Raw genomic sequence first — 15,930 nt, 5'->3', positions numbered from 1 at the left:
AGGCGGGTGCGACTCAGGAAATGCAGCTGCTTCGCTGTTTATATCCTGTACGTTAAGAGAGGGTTATCAGTTCTGACTGGCGGCAAGGTGTGCAGACATTACCTGGGCCCCTACTGGGGGAATTACGAGGGTGATTTCCATACGCTGCCCGGCAGGAGACAACTGAAGACCAGTCCCGTTATTCAAGACCAGGGACTCTGAAATTAGACCCCTCACCTTTACCAATGGAATAAAATAAAGAATGAGAAAATAAAATTATTTTGCTCTCTCCTTCCCCACCAGAGATAACTAAGCTCCAGGCCTGAGTGGCCAACATTTAAGAAAAGAAGTGACTTTGTAGAACTGATAAATGAAATTGTTTTTAATTGCTCACTTTATTAATGTAAGTTCTGTTCACCATTCACTACACTTGCCTGCATTGTAACTTCTGTTCACTGTTTGATTTTGTATTTCATATGACTTGGCATTGTGCCTCTCTCATACAACTTTGTATAGAAAATGTGAGAAAAAACTTTGTATCAAATGTTATAGCCCCTAAGGATAGTATAGTTAAGTAAAAGAAACATGTGCCTTTTGCTAGAAGTAAAATAAGATCTCCCCCCCACCTCTGAATCAATTGCCCCATTGACTGGAATGAGGTGTGAATGAGTGAGGCTTGGAAGACACCCACCTCCAGACAGCTAACAACAGTTAAGAGGAATGGAGCCAGAGCAAAAAGACAATACAACTTGTCAAGTGGGCCCAATAAAAAAGAGCAGACATATTGACGACCTCAGGAATTAGAAGCAGCATCTTCTTTAGAAAACGCCCTTTTATGAGCAGCATTGGGACAAACACCCAGAAAAAAAGCAGCACAAAGACCAACGGACACAGACCCAGATTTGAATCTGGTCTGGATTGCATAAAGGGAAGCTGCTATAAATACGCAGGTGTCTTGCAGAAGAACCCCGGATCGTCTTGTCACCATCGGAGCATCGATCCGGATTGGGAAGCCCGGCTCCACCCCTCCCCCATCTAACTCACCTGGCCAGTGCTGTTAAGGGAGCAACTAGTTTGGTAACAACAGCAAGACGGAGTGTGTCTGTGTGTGTTGTGTGTGAATGCATGATTGTAATATATCATATGCATATGATAAAGTGTTAATAATACCTGTATTACTAATAATGTGGCGTTTTGCCTTAACCCCCTGAAAAGATCCCGTATAGCACTGTGAGTACAAACAACTTCATCCATTTAATAGTCACCCTCACAACATGATCTTACAGTTTTACCACACTTTTGTGTGTTTGGGGGAGGGGGAGAGTAGTGTTCGCTCTTTTTCCATAGGAAGCAAATAATTCACAGGCCTGAGACATCAGCCAGGCTGTCAGTTTTTGGATACTAGGAGGGATAATGAGAATGTGAAGGACTGAGTTGGATGGGTAATTGCAGACACCAAGGGTTAAAGTGGTTTCTCTCTGGGAACTCCGAGGTCAGGGACATGTGATGTTTGGTTTGGAACAAGAAACGCAGCTAAGCAATTTACATCTCCTGTAACTGATAGGCGAGTGTCAATTCCAACTGACAAGGGGGGGGCGGTATTCCAACACCCCTTTTGCAAGAGACCATGTTCCACATTTGTGTCTCTTTCTGTTCCGTTGAGTATGGATGGTATCCACACACTGTGGAACCAGGGACATATCGCTGAGGCCAAGGGCTTGTCTAGAATCGGGGGCCTCCTGCTCTGTCACCGCTGAGTGGGCTGGTTCCATGCTTTGTACTACAGAATGACAAGAAACATGTCCTAGCCTTTCCATTACAAAGTGCTCTCTTGAGCTAATGACCAGGCACCCAGTGCTGCCAACCTTGAGATCTCCTAGCAGGGAAAGGAGCGGGTCCCTAAGCATCTTTCCCTAATAATGTAACTCTGGCCCAGTGCTGAACCTTCTGTTCCACCACCCACGGGGCACATGAAGGGGCAGTGTAGGATATTCCAGAAACAATGTAGGTCGCACGCTGATTGGGGGGCACCAAAGCGAACCATGCTGCCCTCTAGTGGTAGCTAAGGATAGAAGGCGGGGATGTGTACTACAGACAAAGAGTGCTGGCCCCTACTGGCAGGGCTCGGGACAGCAGGGGCACATGGTAACTCAGGTCGAGACGTGCGCATCTAAGACAAGGAGTGTGCACCTCTGGAAATGCCAATTCTCAGCTGAGGGAGGGTTAGTGTGGTTCTATAGAAAGAAAGGGTGGTGTGTTTGTTTGCTTCATTTTTTGTACGGGAAGGAAATTACATTAAAACTACTTTAAAAGAACGTTAATGTGGCTAAGTCAAGCCTCGAATGAGAGGAGGTGCCAGAACTCAGGTTGCTCATGTAATCTCAACCCTGCCTCTTGTCAGTAATGACACAAGAATTTACACACTGTTTTTTTTTCTGGGGAAGTAGCCTCAGACAATGACCAAGAAGGAGCCTCCGGGGAGTAAGGGGGCTGTGAAAAGAGGGGACTAGTGTTGTTTGCAGCACCCTGCGGCCATTGGGAGGTGTGTGTCAGAGGCCGGGATAGAGGGTGCAGCCCCTGAATGTACCTCAGCCTTAGTATATCTTTGCAGTCTTCCAGGGCTCCACAATTATACTTCCCTTCCTGATGACTGCAGAGTTGGGGAGATTTTCTACTTGGTTAATGCATGTGACTGAAATTTGAGGTGTGACGTGCTTCCCCCGGGGCTGTGACAGGAACGGGAGTCTTTGTCTGAGCTCGGACCAGCTTCCCCTCATTGTGTGTCGCACAGTGACACCGGGCGCTGTCCTCCACCTCTCAGTCTCTTCATTTGCAAGGGCAGAGTTGCTGGGGTTGTCCCTGGAGATGGTGAATCGCCCTTCGGCTGAGTCCGCGTAATCCGTATCAGAGCCGTCCCAGCTAATATAAGAGGCCCACTCTGGTTTTCCCCCGGGAGCCTGTCGGTACCACAGAATCGCATAGTCACCAAAGCTGACCCGGGGCTTTACACGAGATGTTGATAGACTCTCCTGCCATCTTCAGCCTCTCCAGACTCACCAGCTGGACCTGCGATTGGGACCTGAGGATATAACAGGGAACGACCTTAGCCTTGTACACAGTAACACTGAGTCCCCCGACCTCTTCATGCCAGAATCACCTTGGGGAAGTGCTGCCATTAAAGCAAATGTAGCCAGAGAGAGCATCTTCTTCTGATTAGCCTGGGACTCGGGAATCCCCAGTGGGACTTGTTCAGTGCAGACCCGTGGAGCTGCAGCTTTTGTCCCCTGCAGGGTGAGGGACAGAGCGGGTGTGACAGGAAATGTTACTTCATTTACATTTCCTCCCTTCTTTAAGGGCAGACCAACCCCTGCGGAGCAGCAGGATCCTTGCCTTTGTGGAGCCGCTCATCGTTACCAGATACATTTACCCTGCAGAGGCTCATGTGGAAAGCCAGGGATAATTTCCAGGACGCAAAAACGAATCTCTCGTGTGGCGGTGCTTGTGTTTTCATTAGGCTCGTATTACCCGCTCTGGGTTTGTCAGTTCTGCCCTCAGTGACTAAAGAGCGCTCCCACTGGGTCCTTCGTGTAATTCAAGTCGAACTGTGGCACTTTCTTACCAGCCTGGGTTGCACGAGAGCCAACATCGGGACAGGTCCCCTCCTGGAGCATACCACGCAGCGAGTTGTGTACAAAAATCTGGAGCTCTTTTTCTTTGAACGTGTAGCCGGCCGAACAGCCCTTCCATGCACGTGCCAGGGAGGACAGACACGTTCTCTCACCGGTGCGCGGTGAGAGAATTCCTGGGTCAGTCCGGCTTGGTAGAAATCCGCCCGCGTTTGCTAGTGAACCCACAGAGTTCAGGCCCGTTCTCTGCTCTCACCCGCGGGTGTCAGTGTTTATATCCCTGCTCTGTGCTCTGAGAAAAGTTCCTGCCCCTCTGTGCCACAGACACACACGCTGTCCCCCCGACCCGGACAACGCACTACTCTGCGCAGGGCGCCACTAAGGAGCTGCGGTGAGTGGGTGGGTCAGCAGCGGGCTATGAGTTCTGGGTGAGAGACGCCGGAATTCAGGGGTGATGTTAGTCACGGGACGCTGCCGAATCCCCTGAACTGAACGCAGAGAGTTTTTGTCAGAGCTCCAGCCTGGCTTCGCGTCACTGTGTCCTCTAGCAGCGCAGAAATACCGGGCGGTGTCCTCGGGTCGCAGGCGGCTCATTTGCAGAGACAGCTGGTTCTTGGCGTTGTCTCTGGTGACGGTGAATCGCCCTTTCACTGCGTTAGTGTATCTGTGCTGCCACCACTGCTGATGATCCAGGAGACCCATTCCAGCCCTGTCCCGGGGGCCTGCCGTACCAGAACACTGCTGTGGCGATGCTGAAAGTGAATCCGGAGCCGGTGCAGGAGAGCCGCCTGGAGCCGCCTGTGTTCACAGTCCCGCCCCCGGACTCCACCAGCAGCACCTGGCCCTGGGCCCCTGGGGAACAAAACGGGTTGGGGGCGTGAGAGCAGGTGGGAACAATCCCCTCGGGCCAGGCCTGGGCAAAGGCGGCAGCTTTAGCCACATTCTAGTGTGTGTGTGTGGGGGGGAGAACTTCTGGTCTGTCAATATTTGTGAGAAAAGGGAAAACGAAATGGAGGTGTCCAGCCCCCGCCTCTAAACGAGACAAATATATGGTATGAAACCGGAAACAAAATCCGTTTGTCTCAATTTATTCCTATGGAATTCCGCCCCCCGCCCAGCTCAAGTCAATCACTATAAATCATCAGATTAACACACACACACCCCTCATTCCCCCCACCCTTCTTCCAAGCACCTTTGGACGCTGCTGCGATAAAAACAAAATACAGCCACCAAAGCATCGTCTCTGCGCGTCTGCGGCCCGTCCTCGCGCTGGGGACCGGCACGAGCTGCTCTCCGCGCGGACAGAGCTTCTTGGCGAGCCGCAGGGTCAGGGGGCGGGTGGAAACAATCGGGAAAGAGAGTCACTGCACCGGTGTAATTTGCATAACTCCTCCTCATTTAAAATAGCCCTGGGAAAACCCCGCCTCTGCCATGCTGAGCGATTGGCTAACGCCCTTCCCAGGGAGGAGTCTGGCTAATATCACACATTGAAGAGTGCTGAGTTTTCACCTGGCCAGTTACCTCTGACATGGCTAGTAAACCGGTCAGTTACTAAAGTTAAAGGTTCACTGAAGCCATTGGAAGCTGCTGGCTGTGAAACCAGCCCTTTCTTGGAAAACCCACCAATCAGGATCCGAGAGCTTATGTTCCAGTCACTGGCTCAGTCACTGGGTTTTATTCCTAGCGGGAGCAGCAACAGTCAGCCAAGGGGCAGGTCAGATCTACCAGCAGCTAGTGACCTCTGACCCTGTCCCCTTTGGGCTGCCCGTGCACTGCTCGGAATCCATCCAGGTCTCCCGGGAGTCGGGACCCAGGTGCAACCCAGAAATGCTGAACCCTCACGCCTCCTAGAGGCTTGGAAACCATCTAAGCGAGGAGCGCAGCCAAGAGCAGGGTGCTGCCCCCTCGGGGCGGGGTCTGGGAGGGATGGCGCGCTGGTACCCCGGGGGGGCAGGTGTCCAGCAAAGAACAGGGGGCTACTGCCCTCCAGTGGCAGCGACTGGGTTAGCGGCTGCCTCGTGTTTCCTGCCCCAGCCCTGACCTGTCTCTGAAGCCCCACAAAAGCAGCGTCCTTCATGCGCTGGTGGCACCATTGCGGACATTATCTCCTTGGTTCAGTTCTGTGTGTGTCTGACCCGTCCCCTGGGCTGTGCCCCGCAGCGGGCTGTGACTGCACAGGGGATGTTTTTGTACGTGGTTAGATTCCCTGCCAGTCACTGTGTCACTCGCACAGTGATACACCGCCGCGTCCTCGGGTCTCAGGCCGGTTATTTGCAAATAGAGCAGGTTGTTGGGGTTATCTCTGGAGATGGAGAATCGCCCTTTCACTGAGTGGGCATAGTCCGCGTTAGTGTTGTCGGCGTTAATGTAGGAAATCCATTCTGGCGCTTTCCCGGGAGCTTGGCGGTACCAGTGCATCCAATAGTTTCCAAAGGTAAATCCGGAGGCATTACGGAAGATGCTGATAGACTGTCCTGTGGTTTTAACGCCTCCCCCAGACTCCACCAGCTGAATCTGCGAATGGGCACCTGCAAAATTAAAATATATTATTACTAACCTCAGCTAGGTCCAATGTAATACTTAGCTTCCCCTCTATATCCAGGAAAGGAATCACCTCTGGGAATTGCTGCCATGAAAGCGACGGTAGCCACAGAATCATCTTTTTTTTCTGACTATTTTGGAGACAATTCTGCTGGAGAGCACGCAGAGAGGCGGGGTTGGGTGTGAGCTGCAGAGACACGTGTCTGTGCCGTTTCCTCTGCAGACTCAGGGACACCGGGGGTGTCTAACAGCAAATGTGGTCACTCGATTTTCATACAGTTCAGTCTTAAAAATGAGGGACAGATTCACCGCAGTAGCTGCAGGTCCGCCCGTGGGGGGGGGGGAAGTGGGGCATTTTGCCCCAGGCCCCAAGCCCCAGAGGGCCCCCCACGAGAATGTCGGAAGCTCCTTCCCTCCCACTAGCCCCTGGTGCCTCAGCTCGCCCGTCCAGGAGCGGCCCTGGACAGCGCTGCGGTGGCGTCGCTATGTGGCTCCCCTCCCCCCGGTGCACGTAAGGGAAATTACTCATCTCCCTTCCTTTCCAAGACCCGCCCCGCCCCCCCACCCGGCAGTTTGTGTCGGGATCACGGTGCGCTGTGTATCACGGTGGATCCCAGAGAGCACAGAAATACACCGCCGAGTCAGCCCGTTGCACCCCTTCTATGGACAGTGTGAAGGATTTGACATCGGTGCTGAGCTCGGAGGAAAACCGAGGTGCCACAGAATGGGGCTTGTATTCATTTCCCCTGTCATTTCTGTACACTAGGAACAGAGGCTGCTGCCCAGGCAGCTGCTGGTACCATCCCAGAGCGTAGTACGAGTACGTGGTGCTGTACTGACAATTCAGTTTCACGGACCGCCCTTCCCTGGCTGACGCAGACGCTCGAATCTGGGTCACAGAGTTCCCAGCCACGGGACCTAGCAGGAGAGCAATGGAGGCAGAGTAAGACCCGTGAGTTAGAAAACCACAGTCTTATTGCCAGTAAAATGGAACCACTTACAGACGAGAAAGAGGCAGACGGCTATCCACATCTCGTCTGTACCGCTGTCACACACAGAATGGGGCGTTTGCTGCGTTGTCCAGTCTATTTAAAGTCAAGGACCCACTCCCCCTCGTGGGAGGGCTGCGAATAGACAGAGGGAGAAATTCTGCCCAGGAAGCAACCCGGAGACAATGCGAAGGAATGTTTTTTCTTAAACAATTTCTCCTCGGTGTAGGTGTATAACTTCGTTATGCTTATTGCAGGCAACTAAATTAGGTTACCATTTCTCCGTAGGATTATAATCCATAAAAGCAGACAGACAGACCGACAGACAGATACACATGTATTTATTTCCAGAGAGACAGACCGAAAGATGCACGTGTATTTATTTTTTTAAAAGAGGCAAACAGAGAGACAGAGAGAGATTTTTTGTAGTTGTTTTGGTCTCAGGATATGAAAGAGTCAAGGTGAGCGAGGTAATATCTTTTACTGGAACAACTTCTGTTTGCGGAAGGGACATGTTTTCGACTTTCACTGAGCTCTTCCTCAGGTCTGGAGACAGAAGGCAGTCCTGAGCAGAATTTCTCTAATGCTGGAAACCTTGTTTCTTCCACCAAAAAAAGTTGGTTCAATAAAAATTATTACCTCCTCCACCTTGTCAGAGAGCTATCTAGCTAGCTAAGTAGATTGTATGTGTATATATGGAGAGAGAGAGAGAGAGAGATCCTTCCCTCCTACTGCAGACATTTTGGCCTCTTGGCACTTTTCTACTTTAACTGTCCATGGAGTATTTCCACCTTGGACAGCTCCTTCAGTCTAACTGGTCTCCGAAGATGGATTATGGGTGAATAGCAGCACCTTTTGGCCATTTCTTTGAATTACAAAATGAGGCTTAAATTCCCTCTTTGGACAGGACAAGCACAATCTATCTATCTATCTATCCATCTATACTAGATAATGTTTTCACCCCTCCAGCCGGAAGGTGGAGAAACTATACTATACTATACTATTCTATACTACAAACCCGTGGATCCATCTCTAAAACTGCTTTTAATTAATTATACTCTGTTGAAAGAGCCCAACCTAGACTTGGTATAAACAGAACTAAATTCTATGCTAATACTGTCTAATAAATGCACTTCTTCCCGTTCTTTCCGATGGCGTCCCTGACAGCGTCACACACACACAGAGAGAGAGAGAGAGACCCCAGCCACTTGTGCCCCAGGGCTGGCCGTGGTCCGTGGTTTGCAAGCGATACCCCCTACCCCGCAGCCCTGTCAGTTTTTGCTCTGCCCCGCAGCACAGCTGTGGCACCGTGGGGACTGGAAGCGCAGTAATACATCGCCCTGTCTCCCAGCTCTGCACTCAGGATCCTGAGGGTGAACCTGTCTTTGGAGCTATCAACTTTCCCTACGAAGCGGCCCTGGAAGCCTTCTCCATAGTGGTCCCCTTCTCGGTAAATCCAGGTCAAGGGGCCCTGCTGCCCCTTTCTGTACCAGTACATCCAGTAGCTGCTCATCTCCCCTCCCGTCACACGGCACTGGAAGGTCACTTCTTCGCCCTCCCGGACTGCCAAGGCCTGGGCACCTTGTTCCAGCACCACCTCACTGCTAACTGCTGGAGAGACAATAAAACGTGTTAATAAGGCAAAGAGATTAATTTCCCGCAAAGGAGCAGTAAGGGAGAAGGCTTACGTCAGCAGAGATGGCTGATCAATGAAATGACAGGATCTGGCAAGGCAAGAATTATTCTGTGTAACTGTAAATCTGGAGAGAATTTAACAGCTTCACAACCAGGTAAAGATGACGAAAAGAAAAGAAGAAAAAGAAAACCCTGGAAACCAACCTAAACATACAAAACCCCCTCAAACATAGAAACCTGAAAATCAATCTAAACACATAAGGAAAGAAAAAACTCAAACACAAAAATCTGAAAGTCAACATTAAAGACACACACACACACACACAAAGAGAAAAAAAACACAAAGACAGGAACACCCTAAATCCAAAATTAACACTGAAAATACACACAAATATAGTAACATAGGAACACAAAAGCACGAATATGAAAACCTGAAAACAAACTAAAAAGTAAAAAAGAAACAAACTGCAAAAGTCAAACACAGAAAACAAGAACATAAACACCAGGAAAGCTGCATAAACACAGAAAACATAAGAAACTCAGACACAGTAAATTCATACACAAAAACCTGAAAACCAAAAGAGAAAAAAAAACAGAACAAACCCAAACACAGAAAGCAAATACAGAATTAGGGATCTGTGCTACTGTGTTTTATTTACTTCTGCATAAGTCGCTGAGAAGCAGCAGAAGGCAGCAGCCTTTTATCATCTCTGCAAGAAAACGAACACACGAGTTTCTCAGTCATCTCCTTTGTAATACAGAAGTTTCTGTCACGTGCCCCTTTCTCTGCAAACGCTGGCAGAGGAAGGCGATTGGCAGCACTTCGATTTCTGGGTAAGCCTGGCTTCAAAAGCATCAAGGTGGAGCCCCCCAGACTTTGAGGTTATTAACACCCGGGTAACACACCGCGGCTCAGCTCAAACACGTCCAATCAGACATGGAGCAGCCAGAGATCAAGCAGCTCTTTCCTCTCTTTATGAGTATCCTCCCAAACACCAGATGGCGCTTTAACCTCCTTAGGAGTTATGAAGAAAAGAGAAATGCCGCGCAACTGTTCACACACACCTGGGCTCTGCAAAAGGCACCTAGCAAAGCATTTCGGCTGCAATTTTCAAAGAAATCTAAAGGAATTGGGTACCTACATTGCACTGAAGTTCAGCCTGAAGTTTATGCTATTGTTGCTGTTTCAAACGGCTGGATTATATATGGGTCGTATGCGTCTTCCTCAACCAGAATGATAACAACAGAGAAACATAACGGCAGGCAGGAGAAAAAGAAAAAGGAATTATAACGAACAATTTTACAGTTACTATACAAAAGGGAAGAGAGTTACTTCTGCAAATAATCCGTGGAAAAAGGCGAGGACACCAGCTTTTATGGAAGATAAGCCTCAGCAGCCTTTCTTCATACAATCTCAGGCAAAAGCGATACACAACCCAGTTCTCCGCCTGGGAGGAGAGCCAGGACTGTCAGCTCGATCGCGTCGTGCTACAATAGAGAAAGGCACTTTATCCCGGGATACGTGCGACGCGGTCCTTCTCTATAGCGCTGGGGAGGGAGTGGCCGCCATTGTGTGTGGCCTGGACGTGAAGCGATTCTTAGTGCCTGGTAGCGACTGGTGTTTGGAGATCTAAGAGAGCAAGAGCTCTGAATCCTCGCATTTGCCGACGGCTTCCCCATGATCTAGATCCTGGCCGTGTTTGCAGCTGAGCCTGCGGTGTGTTGGCCCTTTCAAAAGCTCAGTGGACCGCCGCATCCTTACTAAGACATAAGGAGCACACACTGCAACTACCCCCCTCAAACCAGACTGGAGGTAGTTCATACCCACCCTGCTCTTCGGGAAAGCCCAGCTTAACCCAAGAATCAGAACCTGCGGCCGTCAAGCCCTCAATCGCCCTATCCCTTCTGCCCAGCAGCGATGGACACTAGGAGAAAGCAGGGCCCAACAGACGAAACATTACTGTATATATCAAATGCAGGCAGATCTGAATTGCGAGACCCTGTGTTCGTCTTTCTTTTGCCTCGAATTGATGAAAAGAGCATGCTAGCTCTGCTGCTTCTATCAGCTCGACTTCACAGGCAGCAAAGCCTAAAGTAAAACACAATGGCGCTTTAACCTCCTTTAAGTAAGTTATAGAAAGAAAAGAGTAAATGGCGCGCGGCATATACATGTTGTGTCAGTAGCAACACGATCACACCTCTAAATGTGGCCCGTAATCGCTTGCAGAGATATATACTGGGTCATCTGTCTATCCTTTTTTGTCAATTGTCTCTAGGTTCGTTCAGTTGGTCATATACCTGTCTTGAGTCCATATATGTGAATATTGTCGCAGCTAACACGGGTGTGTAATTGGTATACCATATTTTCTTGGTGCTACTGTGAACTTGTGCGTTTCGTCTATCCCTTTAATAGCCTTTTGAAGAGTTTGTTTCGTTCATAATCCGTGCTTGTTTTCCAAAGTCTACTAAGAATTTGTGGGTATTGCTCCCAGTGTAATTTCTGAGAATCGTAAGTCTGATCTCTGTACTATTGTGATTGTTTTCGCTTTGTCGGTGGTGTTATTGTCGTCCTCGTCTAACTCAAGCCTGCAGCGTCTTCTACGCATTTCTTTAGATGCGCAAGTCTCAGTGTTTTCTGTGATTGATGATAAGATGAGTCCTATGAAGGGTTTTGTGCGCAGGTTCTAAATATTGTAGGCGGCGTTTTGTAGATGGTCTAGGTGTTGGTTTTCTCAAGTTTCCTCTATGGCTTTAATTTCTATTTCGTCATTTAACCCTGGCTTTGGCAAGCCTGTTTGAAGGTATTCTTCCACAGCAGATTCACCCGTTCACACCAGGAATAATCTGCTTCACAAGATCGCATTTTCTAGTAGAATCAGCCCATCTCCTCTGACACCTACACCTAGCTCAGCTCCCACTTATAACGCTAGCCTTTGCCGGAATTAACTTTGCGCCACTTATATCCACCACTATTGTGGCTTTGTCTCCTCTACCCACTACGTATAGCAACCGAGTGGTGCGAACCAGGTGTCGCCAGGGCCTGGCAAAATACCGGGGAGCGAGCAATGAAGTGACTTCCCAGTGCCGTGTGACGGGAGGGAATGCACTGTCCCAACTACGGATGTACTGGACCAGAAAGGGCCTGCATGGCCCTTTGACTCTGGATCTACAGAAAGGGGACCACATATGAGAAGCTCCCAGGCCGCTTCACGAATAGCGAAATGTCAGCTCAAAAACAGTCTTCAACCCTCCCAGATCCTAGTGCTAGAGCCTGGGAAACATGGGAGAGCTATATTTCAGCCGCCCCTTGCCACGTCCTACCACGTCCCACCTCAGCCCATGGTGCTTGCCGCGTGCGGCAAAGAGCAAAAACCTGACCAGGCGCTGCGGCGTAGGGGAGCTGCTGCTACAACTCACATGACCATCCGGTCTAGCGCCTGGGCACACGTCTGCTTTGGGGTCTCTCTCTCCTCATCTCGTGTGTGTGTGACGCCCCGTCAGGGACCGCCCATCGAAAGATACGGGAAGCTCAATGTGCATTGCTAAGTATGCATAGAATTTAGTTCGTATACCAAGTCTAGGTTGGCTTCATTTCAACAGAGTATAATTAATTAAAGCATTGTAGCAGATGGATCCAACGGGTGTACAAATCGAATAGTAATCAGAATAGTATAGTATAACGTACTAATTTCTCCACCTTCCGGGCTGGAGGGTGAACACATTAGCTCTTACGTTAGATGCATACGATAGATGATAGATGTGCTGTTCCTGCAAAGAGGGGAATTCTAAGCTCTCATATGTATTCAAGAAACCGAAAAAATGCTAACTCTGTTGAATGCCAGTAACCTGCCTGTCCCTGTCTGGGATCTGGACATCCCAAGAATCTTAGCCCGCTAATTCTTTCACAACCTTCATGTGCCATCTAGTCTAAAATTAAGTCAAGTCCCATTCTGTAATTGTATTTGTTATTATGTTTCCCATGTCCTTAATGTGACTTTTAGTCCTATATGCTAATCAATTTGAATTGTTTATATAAATAACGAATTCCCAATAAACAGACATCACAAAGTCTTCTTGACAATTCCTTGTGAAATCTATTTTTTCTGTACTCCTAAACGAAGGACATCTTGTAATCAAACATAACAATTTTAAAAGAAATAATTATTAATGAAATTCCCATTTTTCTAATTAGAGCCACCCTATTTTTAAATACGATTTTTTACACAGTCATGTTTTCCCTGGTCCTTTTTTAATGAGACAACTTCTTTTATCAAAACAAATGGCAATAAATACTGTAAAAAATAAACATCTTTATTTCCATATAACATTAATTAATATACAGTGAGTCAATTAAAATATTGATTTAAATTGCACATTGGATTCCATTCCTTCAAATATTTAAGTAAACAAAATATAGTTACTGAAGGTCAGAACAAGATATCAGGGTTGGAAAGACCTCAGGAGTAATCTTAGTCCCCCAAGCCCCCGCTGCTCAAGCAGGAACCCAATCGCCCAATTATAATTCCAGCCAGGGCTTGGTCAAAAGCCTGACCTTAAAAAACTCCAAAGAATGGAGATTCCTCACGTCTCACTAATGGCAAACCTATTTCCAGTGCTCACTAACTCTCTGAAAATTTTTTCCTATATCCAACCTAAACCTCCCCCCTGACAACTTGAGAATGATACCCTTGTTTCGGTCACTACTACCAACTTGAGAACTAGTCCTAGATCCATTCTCCCTTGGGACCCTTTTCAGGTAAATGAAAAAAGCAGCTACAAACCCTCATTCAATTAATGGAATGAAGGAAGCCAAGTTTAATAATCCATAGGAACCTAGAATAAGGAAAACCCTGGGCAGGATCCTCCCATTCCCAATCCTAAAGAGTATTTTCAGGTGGACCCCTTTTTTTAAAACTCATCATAGGTTCAAGCTCCATCTTAAAATTATTGGTTTTTTTCGACTAGTCCACTCCTCCTACACCTGTCTATAACCTCATACTAGTCACTTTCCCTAATGATTGTTAGATCATCTCTATTTTCCCAGCCTAAGTATTTTATTCAACTATGCTTCATTTTTTTTTATAAGCAGTTTGTCCGTCAAATATTTGTCCAGTAGCTTTAAAAGTCCTCCCCTCCCTGGGTTCATCATTACCTATGTATTTATAAAACCACTCAGATTCCTCATAAGATCATATGAAAGCTGCCAATGGGTCCATAAAGGTCTCTAGCTCCAGTCTAATCCTCCGAACAAGTCGGGCCATGCCCAGGTCCCCAAAAGGGCAATGAACCAGAGTGGTCAAATTCACCAAGTGATCCATCCCCTGTCGCCCATTTCCAGCTTCTGGTAAACAGAGGCTAGGGACACCATCCCTGCCCATCCCCTGTCAGCCTTTGTTTTGCTAGCCTAAATAATCAATCGCCTCTCCTAAAATCAGCTCTCCATTTCCCTGAACATCTGAGTAGCCCTCCTTTGCACCCCTTCCACTTTGAATTAATCTTTCTTGAACACAGGTGACCAGAACTTGACAAGGAATTATTTTAATTAACCACTTGATTTTATCATTATTAAAGTAGATGAACTTGCCATACATGGGTTAACAATAACCTGCATGTCTTGTCTTGAAAAGACTCATTTGCGTTTGGTCAGTATCTTGTCATTATCTGTGTTTCTGTTTTGTTTGCAGTGTTGTGATAGCTGTGCTGGTCCCGGGTAAGAAAGAGAAAAGGTAGGAGAGGTAATATCTTTTATTGGCCAAACCTCTTCTCCGGAGAGCTCTGTGAAAGCTGATCTCTCTCACCAACAGAAGTTGGTCAAATAAAAGATATTGCCTCACACACCTTGTCTATTTATTTTCCAACTTTTGACCATCCTTCCCTGAGGAATCCAGTCCATCTCTAACCCCAGAAATTGCTAGGCATTAGAATTCTCTTTCTGCGGGAATTTATGCCCACTTTGTCTTCAATCTCCTGAGCTGCACCATTGAATTCGACAGGAGTCTTTCCATTGTCTTCAATGGTCTTTGGATCAAGCGCTCCTTCCCTGGCAAGTTACTGTTCAGGGTGTTACAGCAGGCGAAGCATTGTGCGCTGCAAGGCACAATAATATACAGCACCATCTCCCGGCTGTAAGGTCCTGATGGTTAAAATGCTGGAGCTGTTGGCACGGTCAACATAGACTCGATAGTGGCCTGAATTTCTCTCACCACTGTAACTGTGAGCGATGTAAGTCAGTTCAGTGCTGGCCTTTCGGTAACACCAGTAAATGGAATCGTAATTCCCATCAGGAATGTCATGGGTGCATTGAATCTTTGCATCAGTCAGCTCAGCAGCGCTCTGGTCGGGGGACTGGGTTACTTCAGACAGGCAGATCCCACCTCGGTGGAGGGAATGAGAGAGAGTTAAATAAAACACTAAACAACAAACGTGGGCTAGTGATGCACAGCACAAGAGGAACATGAAGTGGACTCGGTTGATTAGCTTGAAGCGGTGATGGCAGAGGAAGGTGTCTGGTATGGAAGGCACTGAAGTGGGGCTCAGGACACTGGATTTAACTTCAAGCCCTGCTACCAACTATCGGGTGACTCTCAGCAACCCATCTGGGCTGAGAACATCAGACACCTAAAAGATTTGGACACTCGGTTACCTTTAAGAGTAGCGGAGATTTGGCCTCTAAATCCCTTAGGCATTTATGTAACTATCAGTTGTATTCTCTCTGGGGTTCGATTGACTCTCACCACGGTATCTATACAGAGCTCAACACGACATAATGGGGTCCTGATTTCAGCTGGAGGTAGTGGGTGTTACTATAACAACAATACATTTAAAATAGACAATAAGCGGCGTTACTCACCGAACAGGGACAAGAAGAGACAGCTGCGCCCATTCATTGCACTTTGCAGGGTATTTTGTTCTGTTTGTAGATCGAAGCTTGCTGCTATCGCTAGCGGCAGAGAGATAACACCGCCTGTTACGACAGAACTAGCCTCCCAGTGCATTCAACCCCTCACCACTTCTGCCTTATCTGCAAAGATTGCATGGCAGGTTGGTTGCTGTGGCAGTAAAGGAAATAGGGGATTAAGGAGGGTGGTTTTTTGAACATATCACAAGATGTTGCTCATCAAAAGATTTCTTTACACTTTCATCCTCAACAGACGGAAAAG

At 47.9% G+C, this 15,930-nt stretch overlaps 1 pseudogene; it reads right to left on the bottom strand.

Moving 5' to 3' along the window:
* Window positions 1-2,573: 2,573 nt before the first annotated feature.
* Window positions 2,574-4,885, bottom strand: LOC116817791 (uncharacterized; annotated as a pseudogene).
* Between the last annotated feature and the right edge of the window lie 11,045 nt (window positions 4,886-15,930).

Source organism: Chelonoidis abingdonii, chromosome 14 (assembly GCF_003597395.2).
Source record: "Chelonoidis abingdonii isolate Lonesome George chromosome 14, CheloAbing_2.0, whole genome shotgun sequence".
Lineage (NCBI taxonomy): Eukaryota > Metazoa > Chordata > Testudines > Testudinidae > Chelonoidis > Chelonoidis abingdonii.
Note: the sequence above shows the minus strand (reverse complement) of the source record. Positions and strands in the feature narration are given on the sequence as shown.